The sequence below is a fragment of the Oncorhynchus mykiss genome, chromosome 3 (assembly GCF_013265735.2).
Source record: "Oncorhynchus mykiss isolate Arlee chromosome 3, USDA_OmykA_1.1, whole genome shotgun sequence".
NCBI classification, from domain to species: Eukaryota; Metazoa; Chordata; class Actinopteri; order Salmoniformes; family Salmonidae; genus Oncorhynchus; species Oncorhynchus mykiss.
Genome location: NC_048567.1, coordinates 17344321 through 17359848, shown reverse-complemented (window position 1 = coordinate 17359848; position 15528 = coordinate 17344321). Strand labels below are relative to the sequence as shown.

General features: G+C 42.0%; 1 long non-coding RNA gene across 1 annotated transcript; it reads right to left on the bottom strand.

Moving 5' to 3' along the window:
* Positions 1-278: 278 nt before the first annotated feature.
* On the bottom strand, positions 279-3075 carry LOC110505127. Its single transcript, XR_002470690.2, has 3 exons — positions 2973-3075; positions 2156-2262; positions 279-1346 (listed from the first exon to the last, which is right to left on the bottom strand). It is a non-coding gene; the product is annotated as an uncharacterized LOC110505127 (long non-coding RNA).
* Between the last annotated feature and the right edge of the window lie 12453 nt (positions 3076-15528).

The window sequence follows — 15528 nt, the reverse complement described above, 5'->3', positions numbered from 1 at the left end:
AAAATGTGCTCTTTTATACTGAACAAAAATATAAATGCATCATGCAACTATTTCAAAGGTTTTGATGATTTGCATATAAGGAAATATAAATAAATGCATTTGGCCCTATTCTATGGATTTCACATGACTGGGCAGGGGCGCAGCCATGGGTGGACCTGGAAGGGCATAGATCCACCCACTTGGGAGCCAGGCCAAGTTAGTCTGAGTTGATCATCTGCAATATCTGCCTTCATTGTTCATCCTCCTGTTGATTTCAACTGATCTCTTTTAATCTAATTTCCTCAAATATTCATAATTCTCCTCTGACAGATTGGAGGGACGCAGTACCTGGGGCTCGCAATTCTGGTAAGCGTCCAGAGTATTATCGTTGTTTCATGACAGAGTGTCCGGGTTCCAAAATTAGTTTATTGTCAGTTAGATAATGGGCTATTTTACTCGGGCCATGAATCTTTCATGTCATTAAGATGTGTGATGGGGGTGTCTGTGGACAGGCTGACTCCTGGGTTGGGGTTGAGGGTGGAGAGGGAGGGGAGGGAAGGTTGCTCAGGCACAGACATAGTGTATATGATGGAAGCCCTACCTGTGACATTTCAGAATAGAGATGTATAGTGCTGACACCACTGATGAGTACATACTACAGTATACGACCAGACAGTATAGGCTGGAACTTTAATCAGTCTTTTAATAGACATGCTGACTGCAGGAAGGGCAGTACTTAGGCTACTGTTATACCTACTCCTCCAGTATCATCAATGTTTGTCTTTCTCACAGGAGGGAGGACAGAGATGTGTGGTTTTAATGAGTGTTCCCCAGTGTTCCCTACTATTCAACTAGTAAATTTCTGTCTTGATCACATGCCTTAGGCTCTGAATCCCATTTGCCAACATAGTGCACACACACACACACACACACACACACACACACACACACACACACACACACACTGTTAGTGGGCTCATACATCACTGTTTATGGATTTGGATATGTGACATTTTGTTGCTCTTTAAGAAGCGAGGGATGGGTGGGTGTGAGAGATGGAAAGAGACAGGGGGAGACGGCCTGAGAGGAGTCAGGAAGCGTCTTGAGGAGAGGAGAGACATTTATCCATATGTCAGTGATAAGAGGCATCCTGTCAGAGCAGAGAGGCCCGCCAGTACACCCTGACACAAACATCCACCGTCAACTGTGTGCCCGACAGTTCACGTGCAGCGATCAATGCCAGCCCCTGAGTGGTGGAGAAATCATCGATAATAAGCATGGCCCGCTCCTCTTTCATATTCCTCCTTGTATCTGTCAGGAGCTGATTTGCAGGCTGTGTTGGCTGTGTTGTAAAGAGGCATGTGTGGCTGAGAAGAGGAAACAGACAGACAGGCAGACATCAGGGTAAACAGCTGCTTATTACTGATCCCCAGCCTGCACTCTCCTGTTTGCAATGCCATGTGAAAGCCGTAATGTGACTGCAGTGAATACATATATAGTCCTATAGAGACATACAGTAACAATAACCTGCTAGCGAAGACACAAACAACAAACACAATTTAACTTTCTGTCCTTAAATATTCAGGCTGTCCTGATTCCCTAATAAAAGGTACTCAGGAAATATACAATATACCATACCATAGTTATTTTTATGTGGATATATATAGAGACATACAAAGAGGGATATAAAGACAGCGTGACCATAAGGAAGATGAAACAAATTCAAGATGAAAGAAGGACAAAGCTAAAATTAAGACAGAGAGAAAATCCTAGAAGACAACGCCCTCTATTTCCTTGGAAAGGACAGATTTCCATTTAAGTTTAGAGTTGAAACCGGACCATCCAGTCTTTGATGTTGGCGCCTCACAAAGGTACTGAGCCAAATCTTCCAGTGTCCTTTAATAGGTTGTGTGTCATTCCAGAAAGTTGTTCCCTCAGTTCTGCCCAGATTCACACACCCTTATCTAGGGTTGTGTCCCAATAATATCTCCTTTCTCTTGAAGTGTGCATCACTACTTCTTGCAAATCTAAGGAAATTGGATTGGTGGAGGTATGGGCTAGTGGGAGTTTCAAAGTTTCCACTATATTTCTTATACCAGTAATGTCCTTTCAAATCAGTAAAGGGAAGTGAAAACATGCACACTTTGTGAGGAAGGAGAGATAATTGGGACATTACCTAGGACTGGGTATGTGAAAGCAATGAGGATAGATGGAGGGCATCCGTTGGCTGAGGATATAGATGGAGGGCATCCATTGGCTGAGTCGAAATGGAGATCGAGCACCCTGATGTGAGGAGATGTAAAGGGGAAGTAACAAAAAACAGAAATATGTTTTTTCAGCAGCCTACAGCCTATTAGAAAGCCTTTAACATTTCACCACAGAGGCCTGGGTGATTCACGGGGCCCCTAGGAGCCATAAACCATTGGTTTATATCCTTCTACTAGAGCCGCGGACACAGAGGAGAGAAAGGAGATAATGATGTACTATTTCTGCCACTTAGCCAATGTTTTAATACAGAGATAAAGATGGATAGGGAACAAATAGTCAGCATCTTTGTTTTAAGTAGCTATATGATTCTAGGCGGTCATCATTAATCCAGACAGTAGTGGAAGGGAGAATTGAGTGCCTGAGATTAGCAAATTCTCACTCTCTCTGGTCCCAGTTCTATGAGCTCAAGCAAGGTGAGGCCAGACAATAGCATGAAAAAAACCTCATGACTTTCCCAGCTCTCCCAATAATATCTTCACACCAACAATCTTACAATGACAACCCTATACAGTAATGGTGCTTCTCAGTCAATTAGTTAGTTAACTATAGCAGTGTTTCCCAGCTGATTCTTCAACATAACGTTTCCTGTATGTTTCTTTATGGTTCTATTTAAAGTCATGTTCTCAAATTGTTCAGAGAACGTTAATAAAACTTTCCATAAAAACCTGAAGTAAACTTTTGTAAATGTTCAGGGAATGTTCTAAGAGTGTTATTGAAAAACATACCATCCATTCTCAGAACGTGAAGAAAACTTTCCATAAAAACCACAAGAAAATATTATTAAAGTAAAGAAAAAACATATACATTCTGTTCTTAGCACCATCAAAAGTCTCTTTATCCTCTGTCTTGTTAATTGTGTTCAGGTGTGCTGGTTGTGCCCACTAATTGGCCACACCTGATGTAATGAGTGCTTGTTTCCTTTGAAAAGGGGTCTGTTTGAATGGACAAAAATGAACAGCTTGGCATGCATAAAAAGACATGGCACGTAGTTCCATCTAGAACAGAAGATTAAAGGCTAGAATCTCGCTGACGAGTGTCAGAATAAAAAATAAATGTGTTTGCAAAATTAATGCCTAATGAAATACATTTCCATGTGTCCTATATGTGCTTCGAGTTCAAAAAAGTTAACCCAGCATAAGATAGAAGTGTTATTAATTTAAGGATCTGAAATGATGTACCAAAATCGAACTGCTTGTAGCTCAGGACCTGAAGCAAAGGATACGCATATTCTTGATACCATTTGAACGGAAACACTTCGAAATTTGTGGAAATGAGAAATGAATGTAGGAGAATATAACACATTAGATCTGGTAAAAGATAATACAAAAAAAACATGTGTTTTCTATTTGTGTTTTGTTCCATCATCTTGTGTGCAACGTCAGTGTGTGCAACGTTTCAGACTGATCCAGTGAAGAGTTACCTCACTACACGATATTTTGCATCATGTCTGCCAGGAATGTGCCCAAATATGCCGAATTGGTCAATTTATACAGTTGAAGTCGGAAGTTTACATACACTTAGGGTGGAGTCATTAAAACTTGTTTTTCAGCCACTCCACAAATTGCTTGTTAACAAACTATAGTTTTGGCAAGTCGGTTAGGACATCTACTTTGTGCATGACACAAGTCAAATTTCCAACAATTGTTTACAGAGAGATTATTTCACTTATAATTCACTGTTTCACAATTCTAGAGGGGACAGAAGTTCACATACACTAAGTTGACTGTGCCTGTAAACAGCTTGGAAAATTAGAGAAAAGGATGTCATGGCTTTAGAAACTTCTGATAGGCAAATTGACATCAATTGAGTCAATTGGAGATGTACCTGTGGATGTATTTCAAGGCCTACCTTCAAACTCAGTGCCTCTTTGCTTGACATCATGGGAAAATCAAAAGAAATCAGCCAAGACCTCAGAAAATAAATTGTAGACCTCCACAAGTCTGGTTCATCCTTGGGAGCAATTTCCAAACGCCTGAAGGTACCACGTTCATCTGTACAAACAAAAATAAGCAAGTATAAACACCATGGGACCACGCAGCCGTCATATCGCTCAGGAAGGAGATGTGTTCTGTCTCCTAGAGATGAACGTACTTTGTTGTGAAAAGTGCAAATCAATCCCAGAACAACAGAAAGGACCTTGTGAAGATGCTGGAGGTAACAGGTACAAAAGTATCTATATCCACAGTAAAACAAATCGCATATCGACATAACCTGAAAGGCCTCTCAGCAAGGATGAAGCCACTGTTCCAAAACCGCAATAAAAAATCCAGACTACGGTTTGCAACTGCACATGGGGACAAATATCGTACTTTTTAGAGAAATGTCCTCTGGTCTGATGAAACAAAAATTGAACTGTTTGGCCATAATGACCATCGTTATGTTTGGAGGGAAAAGGGGGATGCCTGCAAGCCGAAGAGCACCATCCCAACCGTGAAGCACAGGGGTGGAAGCATCATGTTGTGGGGGTGGTTTGCTGCAGGAGGGACTGGTGCACTTCACAAAATAGATGGCATCATGATGACGGAAAATGATGTGAATATATTGAAGCAACATCTCAAGACATCAGTCAGGAAGTTACAGCTTGGTCGCAAATGGGTCGTCCAAATGGACAATGACCCCAAGCATACTTCCAAAGGTGCGGCAAAATGGCTTAAGGACAACAAAGTCAAGGTATTGGAGTGGCCATCACAAAGCCCTGACCTCAATCCATTAGAAAACTTGTGGGCAGAACTGAAAAAGCGTGCGCAAGCAAGGAGGCCTGCAAACCCGACTCAGTTAAATCAGCTCTGTCAGTAGGAATGGGCCAAAATTCACCCAATTAATTGTGGGAAGCTTGTTGGTTAGGCTACACTAACCGTTTGACCCAAATTAAACAATTTAAAGGCAATGCTATCAAATACTATTTGGGTGTATGTAAACTTCTGACCCATTGGGAATGTGATGAAATAAATAAAAGCTGAAATAAATAATTCTCTCTACTATTATTCTGACATTTCACATTCTTAAAATAAAGTAGTGATTCCAACTAACCTATGACAGGGAATTCTTACTAGGAGTAAATGTCAGGAATTGTGAAAAACTGAGTTTAAGTGTATTTGGCTAAGGTGTATGTAAACGTCCCACTTCAACTGTGTTTGTTCAAGTACATAGAGTACAACTATAGAGAACATACAAAATGCTATGGTAATATCAAATTTAAGTTCCAAGGAACCAAATGTGCTTGCTTGTGAGTCAGGAATAAAGTAATGATAATTTGGGATTATAGCGCTATGTGTAATGGCTTTGACATAACTACACTGAACAAAAATATGAATGCAACATGTAAATCAAATCAAATTTATTTATATAGCCCTTCGTACATCAGCTGATATCTCAAAGTGCTGTACAGAAACCCAGCCTAAAACCCCAAACAGCAAGCAATGCAGGTGTAGAAGCATGGTGGCTAGGAAAAAACTCCCTAGAAAGGCCAAAACCTAGGAAGAAACCTAGAGAGGAACCAGGCTATGTGGGGTGGCCAGTCCTCTTCTGGCTGTGCCGGGTGGAGATTATAACAGAACATGGCCAAGATGTTCAAATGTTCATAAATGACCAGCATGGTCGAATAATAATAAGGCAGAATAGTTTAAACTGGAGCAGCAGCACGGTCAGGTGGACTGGGGACAGCAAGGAGTCATCATGTAAGGTAGTCCTGGGGCATGGTCCTAGGGCTCAGGTCAGTTGAAACTGGAGCAGCAGCAAAGCCTGGTGGACTGAGGACTGCAAGGAGTCATCATGTCAGGTAGTCCTGGGGCATGGCCCTAGGGCTCAGGTCCTCCGAGAGAGAGAAAGAAAGAGAGAAGGAGAGAATTAGAGAACGCACACTTAGATTCACACAGGACACCGAATAGGACAGGAGAAGTACTCCAGATATAACAAACTGACCCTAGCCCCCCCGACACATAAACTACTGCAGCATAAATACTGGAGGCTGAGACAGGAGGGGTCAGGAGACACTGTGGCCCCATCCGAGGACACCCCCGGACAGGGCCAAACATGAAGGTTTTAACCCACCCACTTTGCCAAAGCACAGCCCCCACACCACTAGAGGGATATCTTCAACCACCAACTTACCATCCTGAGACAAGGCTGAGTATAGCCCACAAAGACCTCCGCCACGGCACAACCCAAGGGGGGGGGGGGGGGGGGGGGCAACCCAGGCAGGATGCAGGATGACCACATCAGTGAATCAACCCACTCAGGTGACGCACCCCCTCCAGGGACGGCATGAGAGAGCCCCAGTAAGCCAGTGACTCAGCCCCTGTAATAGGGTTAGAGGCAGAGAATCCCAGTGGAAAGAGGGGAACCGGCCAGGCAGAGACAGCAAGGGCGGTTCGTTGCTCCAGAGCCTTTCCGTTCACCTTCCCACTCCTGGGCCAGACTACACTCAATCATATGACCCACTGAAGAGATGAGTCTTCAGTAAAGACTTAAAGGTTGAGACCGAGTTTGCGTCTCTGACATGGGTAGGCAGACCGTTCCATAAAAATGGAGCTCTATAGGAGAAAGCCCTGCCTCCAGCTGTTTGCTTAGAAATTCTAGGGACAATTAGGAGGCCTGCGTCTTGTGACCGTAGCGTACGTGTAGGTATGTACGGCAGGACCAAGTCAGAGAGATAGGTAGGAGCAAGCCCATGTAATGCTTTGTAGGTTAGCAGTAAAACCTTGAAATCAGCCCTTGCTTTGACAGGAAGCCAGTGTAGAGAGGCTAGCACTGGAGTAATATGATACATTTTTTTGGTTCTAGTCAGGATTCTAGCAGCCGTATTTAGCACTAACTGAAGTTTATTTAGTGCTTTATCCGGGTAGCCGGAAAGTAGAGCATTGCAGTAGTCTAACCTAGAAGTGAAAAAAGCATGGATTAATTTTGCTGCATCATTTTTGGACAGAAAGTTTCTGATTTTTGCAATGTTACGTAGATGGAAAAAAGCTGTCCTTGAAATGGTCTTGATATGTTCTTCAAAAGAGAGATCAGGGTCCAGAGTAACGTCAAGGTCCTTCACAGTTTGATTTGAGACGACTGTACAACCATTAAGATTAATTGTGTAAAGTGTTGGTCTCATGTTTCATGAGCTGAAATAAAAGATCCCAGAAATATTCCATACACACAAAAAGCTTATTTCTCTCAAATTTTGTGCACACATGTGTTTACATCTCTGTTAGTGAGCATTTATCCTTTGCCAAGATAATCCATCCACCTGACAGGTGTAGCATATCAAGAAGCTAATTCAACAGCATGATTATTACACAGGTGCACCTTGTGCCGGGGACAATAAAAGGCCACTCTAAAATGTGCAGTTTTGTCACACAACACAATTCCACAGATGTCTCCAGTTTTTAGGGAGCATCCATTTGGCATGCTGACTGCAGAACTATCTACCAGAGCTGTTGCCAGATAATTGAATATTCATTTCTCTTCCATAAATCTCATCCAACGTTATGTGGACGAGTGGTTTGCTGATGTCAACATTGTGAACAGTGTGACCAATGGTGGCCGTGGGGTTGTGGTATGGGTAGGCATACATTTTGGACAACGAACACGATTGCATTTTACCGATGGCAATTTGAATGCACAGAGATAAAGTGACGAGATCCTGAGGCTCATTATTGTGCCATTCATCAGCCGCCATCACCTGATGTTTCGGCATGATAACCCCATGTCGCAAAGGACACGCAAAGGATCTACAGTATACACAATTCCTGGAAGCTGAAAATGTCCCAGTTCTTGCATGGCCTGCATACTCACCAGACATGTCACCCATTGAGCATATTTGGGATGCTCTGCATCAGCATGTATGACAGCGTGTTCCAGCTCCCTCTAACATCCAGAACTTCGCACAGCCATTGAAGAGGAGTCGGACAACATTCCACAGACCACAGTCAACAGCCTGATCAACTCTATGCAAAGCAGATGTGTTGTGTTGTAAGAGGCGAATGGTAACAACACCAGATACTGACTGGCTTTCTGATCCACACCCCTACCCTTTTTATTAAGCTGTCTGTGACAAGCAGATGCATATCTGTATTCCCAGTCATGTGAAATCCATAGATTAGGGCCTAATTAATTTCTTTTAACTGACTGATTTCCTTATATGAACTGTAACTCAGTAAAATCTTTGAAATTGTTATATTTTTGTTCAGTATAATTTTAAACTGTTAACCCTTTAGACCCCAATAGAATTCTAGAATGCTACTGTAGATTACTGAGAATTTTCGAGAGCAAGCTCATTTTCTCACACATTTCAAACATTCTGACATAACTCAAAACAAAGAACAAATGACAATTACAAGTTAACTTACCTTTAAAGAGCACAACCTCTTCCTTAATATGACACCACATTCATGTAAATAGGAAAAACGCTAATTTTGTCTTCCATTGTGCAGACACTCAAAACAACAAAAAACCCTAGAGTATATAAATGGTAGTAAATTTGACTAAATTACTTAAAATGTACCAAGTATAATATATTATACTTATAAATATTTTTGACATGTAAATACATTTTTTAAAATCCAAAATGTGACATATTCAGAAAGTATTTCAAAACCCACACAAAGTAGACTATTTGATTGACAACGATTCTTACGTCTTACTAAATTCCCAGTCTGGCCCTCATACCATCACGGTCCCCTAATTATACCCAGTTAACAATTGGCTCATTCATCCCCCTCCACTCCACTGTAACAATTCCCCAGGTCTTGGCTGTAAATGAGAATGCGTTCTTAGTCAATTTATCCTGGTAGAATAAGGATTAAATAAATAAAAAATAAAATTCTGTAACAATGTAAAAATGCAAACGACTATTTCAAAATGTAGATAACCTCTCTCAATTAGATTTAGTACAGTGAATGCAACAAGCAGTTCAGTGAATGCAACAAGTATTAAATAGAAGCAGATAGAGAGAAGAGAGAAGACACAAAACACAACTGTTTAGAGACTATAAAAGATTTGTAGGACTAATTCACATTTCACACTGTCACTTCGGTGTTTGCATTTAGCCTACAACATGTCATGGAACATCTGGAAGCCCTGCCCCATCATGCAAAGTGGCACAGAACACGTAGAGAACCCAAAGGAGATTTCTACACATCGCCCCCTCTTTCCCCTGTGACCACTCAGGATGCACACCACACACCCTCTCTTTCCCCTGTGACCACTCAGGATGCACACCACACACCCGCTCTTGCGCCCTTCAAACTTCACCTGCTTTTAAATGGTCCAAAAGACCAAACTGTATCACAACCAGCTGTGATTGGGAGTCCCATAGGGAGCTGCACAATTGGGCCGTAATTGTAAATAAGAATTTGTTCTTAACTGACTTGCCTAGTTAAATATATATATATATATATTTTTAAATCTCTCCCTCTGCTTCATCCTCTCCCTCATCCTCTTCCTCTTCCTCTCCCTCTTCCTCTACCACCAATCTCCTCTCTGCCCACTCCTCCCTCCTTGCTCCACATCTCTATCCCTCCAATCATCTCTAACTCCTCTTCCTCCCTGGCTTCTGCTGCTGAGCCCTGACTCTCCACATCACTTCCCTCACTTTCACTGACCTAGAGAAACAGAGTAATAGAGGGAGAGGAGCAACAAATAAGATACAATTGTGGCCAGGAAAATAATCTCTCTCTCTTCCTTCCTCTTTCTTTTTCTCAACCATACACAAACTCTCTTCCTAATAAGGGCTTTCCATAATATCATTTTTTTACTCTCCTCCAATCAACTCTTGTTTTCTTGCCTGACAGACTAACTACATGGTTCACCAATGTTAGCTGATTAGTTTCGAAGCTGGGACAGTTGCCAAATGAATTGCTTCAGTAGAAACAGGTTAAAAAAAAGCTACTTGTTAGCTGGCTATGTAAACAAATATCCAACTCACCATATGAGCTTCACTGTGCAGGTATCTACTACAGTAACACGACAGCTAAGCTGTCAAATAATAGGACAACGAGGCATGTATAGCCTTCTCTGCACCTAGAAAACATGACAAACCATAACGTAACGCCCAATAGATTAAATCAAATGACTTTAGCCTTCATTTTGTTGGCTAGTTAGCTGGTGGTCTGTATGGCTAGCTAGTCAAATAGAAAGCTGAGGTTGCAACTTCATGAGCGCAGCCCTAATTTACTGCTACGCACAACTTTTCTTGCCTAACAGATTAGCTAGTTAACTAGCTATAGCAAGCATCTTGGGACATTTCCATATTAATTGTATTGCTATAAACAATACAAAACAACCAACTAGTTAGCTGACTATATACAGCTAAACAGTGCAACTATTTCAACAAGACAGAGATTAGTCGTTTGTATACCACCGCTGATGTGCTCGCCTGTACCAACCAAGTTATCATGACATGACTTGCTAATCTGAGAGCGATTCCCTAGCGTTAAACATCGAAAACACCAAACATACACTACCGTTCTAAAGGTTGGGGTCACTTAGAAATGTCCTTGTTTTTTAAAAGAAAAATCACTTTTTGTCCATTAAAACAACATCAAATTGATCAGAAATACAATGTAGATATTGTTAATGTTGTAAATGACTATTGTAGCTGGAAACTGATTATTTTTAATGGAATATCTACATAGGCATACAGAGGCCCATTATCAGCAACCATCTCTCCTGTGTTCCAATGGCACATTGTGTTTGCTAATCCAAGATAATTTTTTTAAAGACTAATTGATCATTAGAAAACCCTTTTGCAATGATGTTATCACACCTTAAAAATGTTGTTCTGATTAAAGAAGAAATAAAACTGGCCTTCTTTAGACTAGTTGAGTATCTGAAACATCAGCATTTGTGGGTTTGATTAAATGGACAGAAACAAAGACCTTTCTTCTGAAACTCGTCAGTCTATTATTGTTCTGAGAAATGAAGGTTATTCCATGTGAGAAATGGCCAAGAAACGTAATATCTCATATAACGCTGTGAACTACTCCCTTCACAGAACAGCACCAATTGGCTCTAACCAAATCAAATTAATCGAAGTTAATTTATCACATGCGCCGAATACAACAGCTGTAGACCTTACAGTGAAATGCTTACTTACAGGCTCTAACCAATAGCGCAAAAAAGGTGTTAGGTGAACAATAGGTGAGTAAAGAAATAAAACAACAGTAAAAAGACAGACTATATTCAGTAGCGAGGCTATAAAGTAGCGAGGCTACATACAGACACCGGTTAGTCAGGCTGATTGAGGTAGTATGTACATGTAGATATGGTTAAAGTGACTATGCATATATGATGAACAGAGAGTAGCAGTAGCGTAAAAGAGGGGTTGGCGGGTGGTGGGTGGCGGGAAACAATGCAGATAGCCCGGTTAGCCAATGTGCGGGACCACTGGTTGGTCGGCCCAATTGAGGTAGTATGCACATGAATGTATAGTTAAAGTGACTATGCATATACGATAAACAGAGAGTAGCAGCAGCGTAAAAAGAAGGTTTGGGGTGGAGTTGGGGGTGCACACAATACAAATAGTCCAGGTAGCCATTTGATTACCTGTTCAGGAGTCTGTCTTATGGCTCGGGGGTAAAAACTGCTGAGAAGCCTTTTTGTCCTAGACTTGGCACTCCGGTACCGCTTGCCATGCGGTAGTATAGAGAACAGTCTATAACTGGGGTGGCTGGGGTCTTTGACAGTTTTTAGGGCATTCCTCTGACACCGCCTGGTGTAGAGGTCCTGGGGGGCAGGCTGAGGCCCAGTGATGTACTGGGCCTTACGCACAACCCTCTGTAGTGCCTTGCGGTCAGAGGCCGGTCAGGATGCTCTCGAAGTTGCAGCTGTAGAACCTTTTGAGGAGCTCAAGACCCATAACAAATCTTTTTAGTTTCCTGAGGGGGAATAGGCTTTGTTGTTCACGACCTCTTCACGACTGTCTTGGTGTGTTTGGACCATTCTAGTTTGTTGTTGATGTGGACACCGAGGAACTTGAAGCTCACAACCTGCTCCACTACAGCCCCTTCGATGAGAATGGGGGCGTGCTCGGTCCTCCTTTTCCTGTAGTCCACAATCATTACCTTAGTCTTGGTTACGTTGAGGAATAGGTTGTTATTCTGGCACCACCCGGCCAGGTCTCTGACCTCCTCCCTATAGTCTGTCTCTTCGTTGTCGGGTGATCAGGCCTACCGCTGTTGTGTCGTCTGCAAACTTCATGATGGTGTTGGAGTCGTGCCTGGCCATGCAGTCGTGGGTGAACAGAGAGTACAGGAGGGGACTGAGTACGCACCCCTGTGGAGCTCCAGTGTTGAGGATCAGCGTGGCAGATGTGTTGCTACCTACCCTCACCACCTGGGGGCGTCCCGTCAGGAAGTCCAGGATCCAATTGCTGAGGGAAGTGTTTAGTCCCAGGATCATTAGCTTAGTGATGAGCTTTGAGGGTACTATGGTGTTGAACGCTGAGCTGCAGGCAATGAATAGCATTCTCACATAAGTGTTCCTTTTGTCCAGATAGGAAAGTGTGGATTGCAATAGAGATTGCATCATCTGTGGATCTGTTTGGGCGGTATGCAAATTGGAGTGGGTCTAGGGTTTCTGGGATAATGGTGTTGATGTGAGCCATTACCAACCTTTCAAAGCACTTCATGGCTATGGACGTGAGTGATACGGGTCTGTAGTAATTTAGGCAGGTTGCCTTTGTGCTCTTGGGCACAGGGACTATGGTGGTCTGCTTGAAACATGTTGGTATTACAGACTCAATCAGGGACATCTTGAAATAGAAAGAGGAGTGGGAGGCCCCGGTGCACAACTGAGCAAAAAGACAAGTACAATAAAGTGTCTACTTTGAGAAACAGATGCCTCACGAGTCCTCAACTGGCAGCTTCATTAAATAGTACCCGCAAAACACCAGTCTCAACGTCAACAGTGAAGAGGCGACTCCTGGATGCTGTCCTTCTAGGCAGAGTTGCAAAGAAAAAGCCAAATCTCAGACTGGCCAATAAAAAGAAAAGATGAAGATGGGCAAAAGATCACAGACTGTGGACAGAGGCATATTGTTTAAAAGTGTTAAGGACAGACAAATCTAAGTTTGAGGTGTTCGGATCACAAAGGAAAACATTTGTGAGACACATAAAAAATGAAAAGATGATAGAGGAGTGCTTTACGCCATCTGTCGGGCATGGTGGAGGCAATGTGATTGTCTGGGGGTGCTTTGGTGGTGGTAAAGTGGGAGATTACAGGGTTAAAGGGATCTTGAAGAAGGAAGGCTATCCCTCCATTTTGTAAAAATACCCTGTGGACGGTGCTTAATTGGAGCCAATTTCCTCCTACAAAAGGACAATGACCCAAAGCACAGCTCCAAACTATGCAATAACTATTTAGGGAAGAAGCAGTCAGCTGGTATTCTATCTATAATGGAGTGGCTAGCGCAGTCACCGGATCTCAATCCTATTGAGGTATTGTGGGAGCAGCTTGACCGTATTTGTGGGAGGTGCTTCAGAAAGCATGGGGTGAAATCTATTCAGATTACCTCAACAAATTGACAACTAGAATGCCAAAGGTCTGCATGTCTGTAATTGCTGCAAGTTCAGGATTCTTTACGAAAGCAAAGTTTGAAGGACACAATTATTATTTAAATTAAAAATAATTATTAATAACCTTGTCAACGTCTTGACTATATTTCCTATTCATTTTGCAGTTCATTTCATGTATGTTTTCATGGAAAACAAGGACATTTCTAAGTGACTCCAAACTTTTGAACGGTAGTGTATGTCTACTGTTTACTTCTTTCATTCACCTCGACATTATTGCTATTCAAAGTGCAAGGACATGTCTGAACTCGTAACATCAACCAACATAGATACAGCCTCTTTCACAATGAAATGTCACGTCTGTGCTGTCATTTTGAGTAATGAAGTAAAAAGAAAAATAATAAGTCAAATGACAGCATACCCTTTGTGATATTGACACAGATATTATTGTTAGAAAAACAAGGCCATGGTAATTTAAGGGAAGGCAGTCAACAGCCGGTATTGATTCTAAAGGGTTAAATTGAGAGAAATTACTTGACTTCAAACCCACGTCTCAAACCGCACTAAAGGTAATTACAAATAGCACTAAAATCTAATGATTTGAGAAACAGAGAGAACAGACACAGATAGTACAGACACAGAAAACTTTTATATGAATGAAATCTATTTAAAACCCTGTGCTGTATTGTCCTACTGGTCGGCTGGAGCTGTAGCTCTCTGGTCTGGCATCAAGACAAGCTAATCATGTCTGAGTGCAGCGAACGGAGCAGAGCATCACATGATTAAGATTCATGAGGTTGGAATAGCGGGAGCAAATTATCAGAGCAATTCTTGGAGGGTTCAAAAAACCATACATCCCTGAGTGTTTGGAGATGGAGAATAAAACCTATTCTTTCTCTTCTTTATTCCTCTCATCAAGGATGTCTTACAGGATGAGACCCTGAATTTCTGACTATGGCTTTAAAGTACTGACGTAACATCTGTCCTTGCTCAAGAAGAGGGTTTGTAAAATGCCGCAATCCTAGAAGCTGGCAATGGAGTTATATGATTTGTATAGGACACGCCATATCTCTCTTTGGAGGTTGTGTTGGATTTGTATTATAAGGCACTTGAAGGTTAGAGAGAGCTTTGATAAAACTAACGCAAGCAAAGGTATTGTGTTTGGAAAAGCATTGTGTGGCTGGATCTGGGGTCCCTAACAGGCAAACTAACAGGTATTTCAGTGGGACATACTTTTACACATGTTTAATAATGGGCACTTGTTGTAGTGGGTCATTGTTCGGTGGATAAAATAGTTCACTTTTCCTCATTACTCCTTGTCAGTTGTCTGCAAACTCAAACAATGGAGGATCCTTGCCCTATGTGTATCACTGGAGAAAATACCTTTATTGCAACTCTTGTGCTCTCAAGTATTGTACATTAAAAGAAGGGCTCTTTACTTTAGAGGCATATGTACCGGAGAGAAGCCTTTCCAATATAGAAGTGAAGCATTTCACTTCAACAGCACTTCAAACCACGTCCTCGCAGCCTTTCCCTCTGCAAAACACTATTAACATTCTAGGCGACATTGACCAAAAAAGTGATAACTGCTCTCCTAAAATAAATTGAAATTCCCATCAGCACACATTCTCCTAGGGATTAATTCGCTTGTCCATGTCCTATTTACAGAGAGGAGTGTGCTGTCTGAGTCTACCATTGTGAAAAATTGACCCCATCTTTTGGGTTAAGCTTGTCCATCAATTTGCGTACAATAGTGCCACGATAAAGGAACACCTGGTAGAGG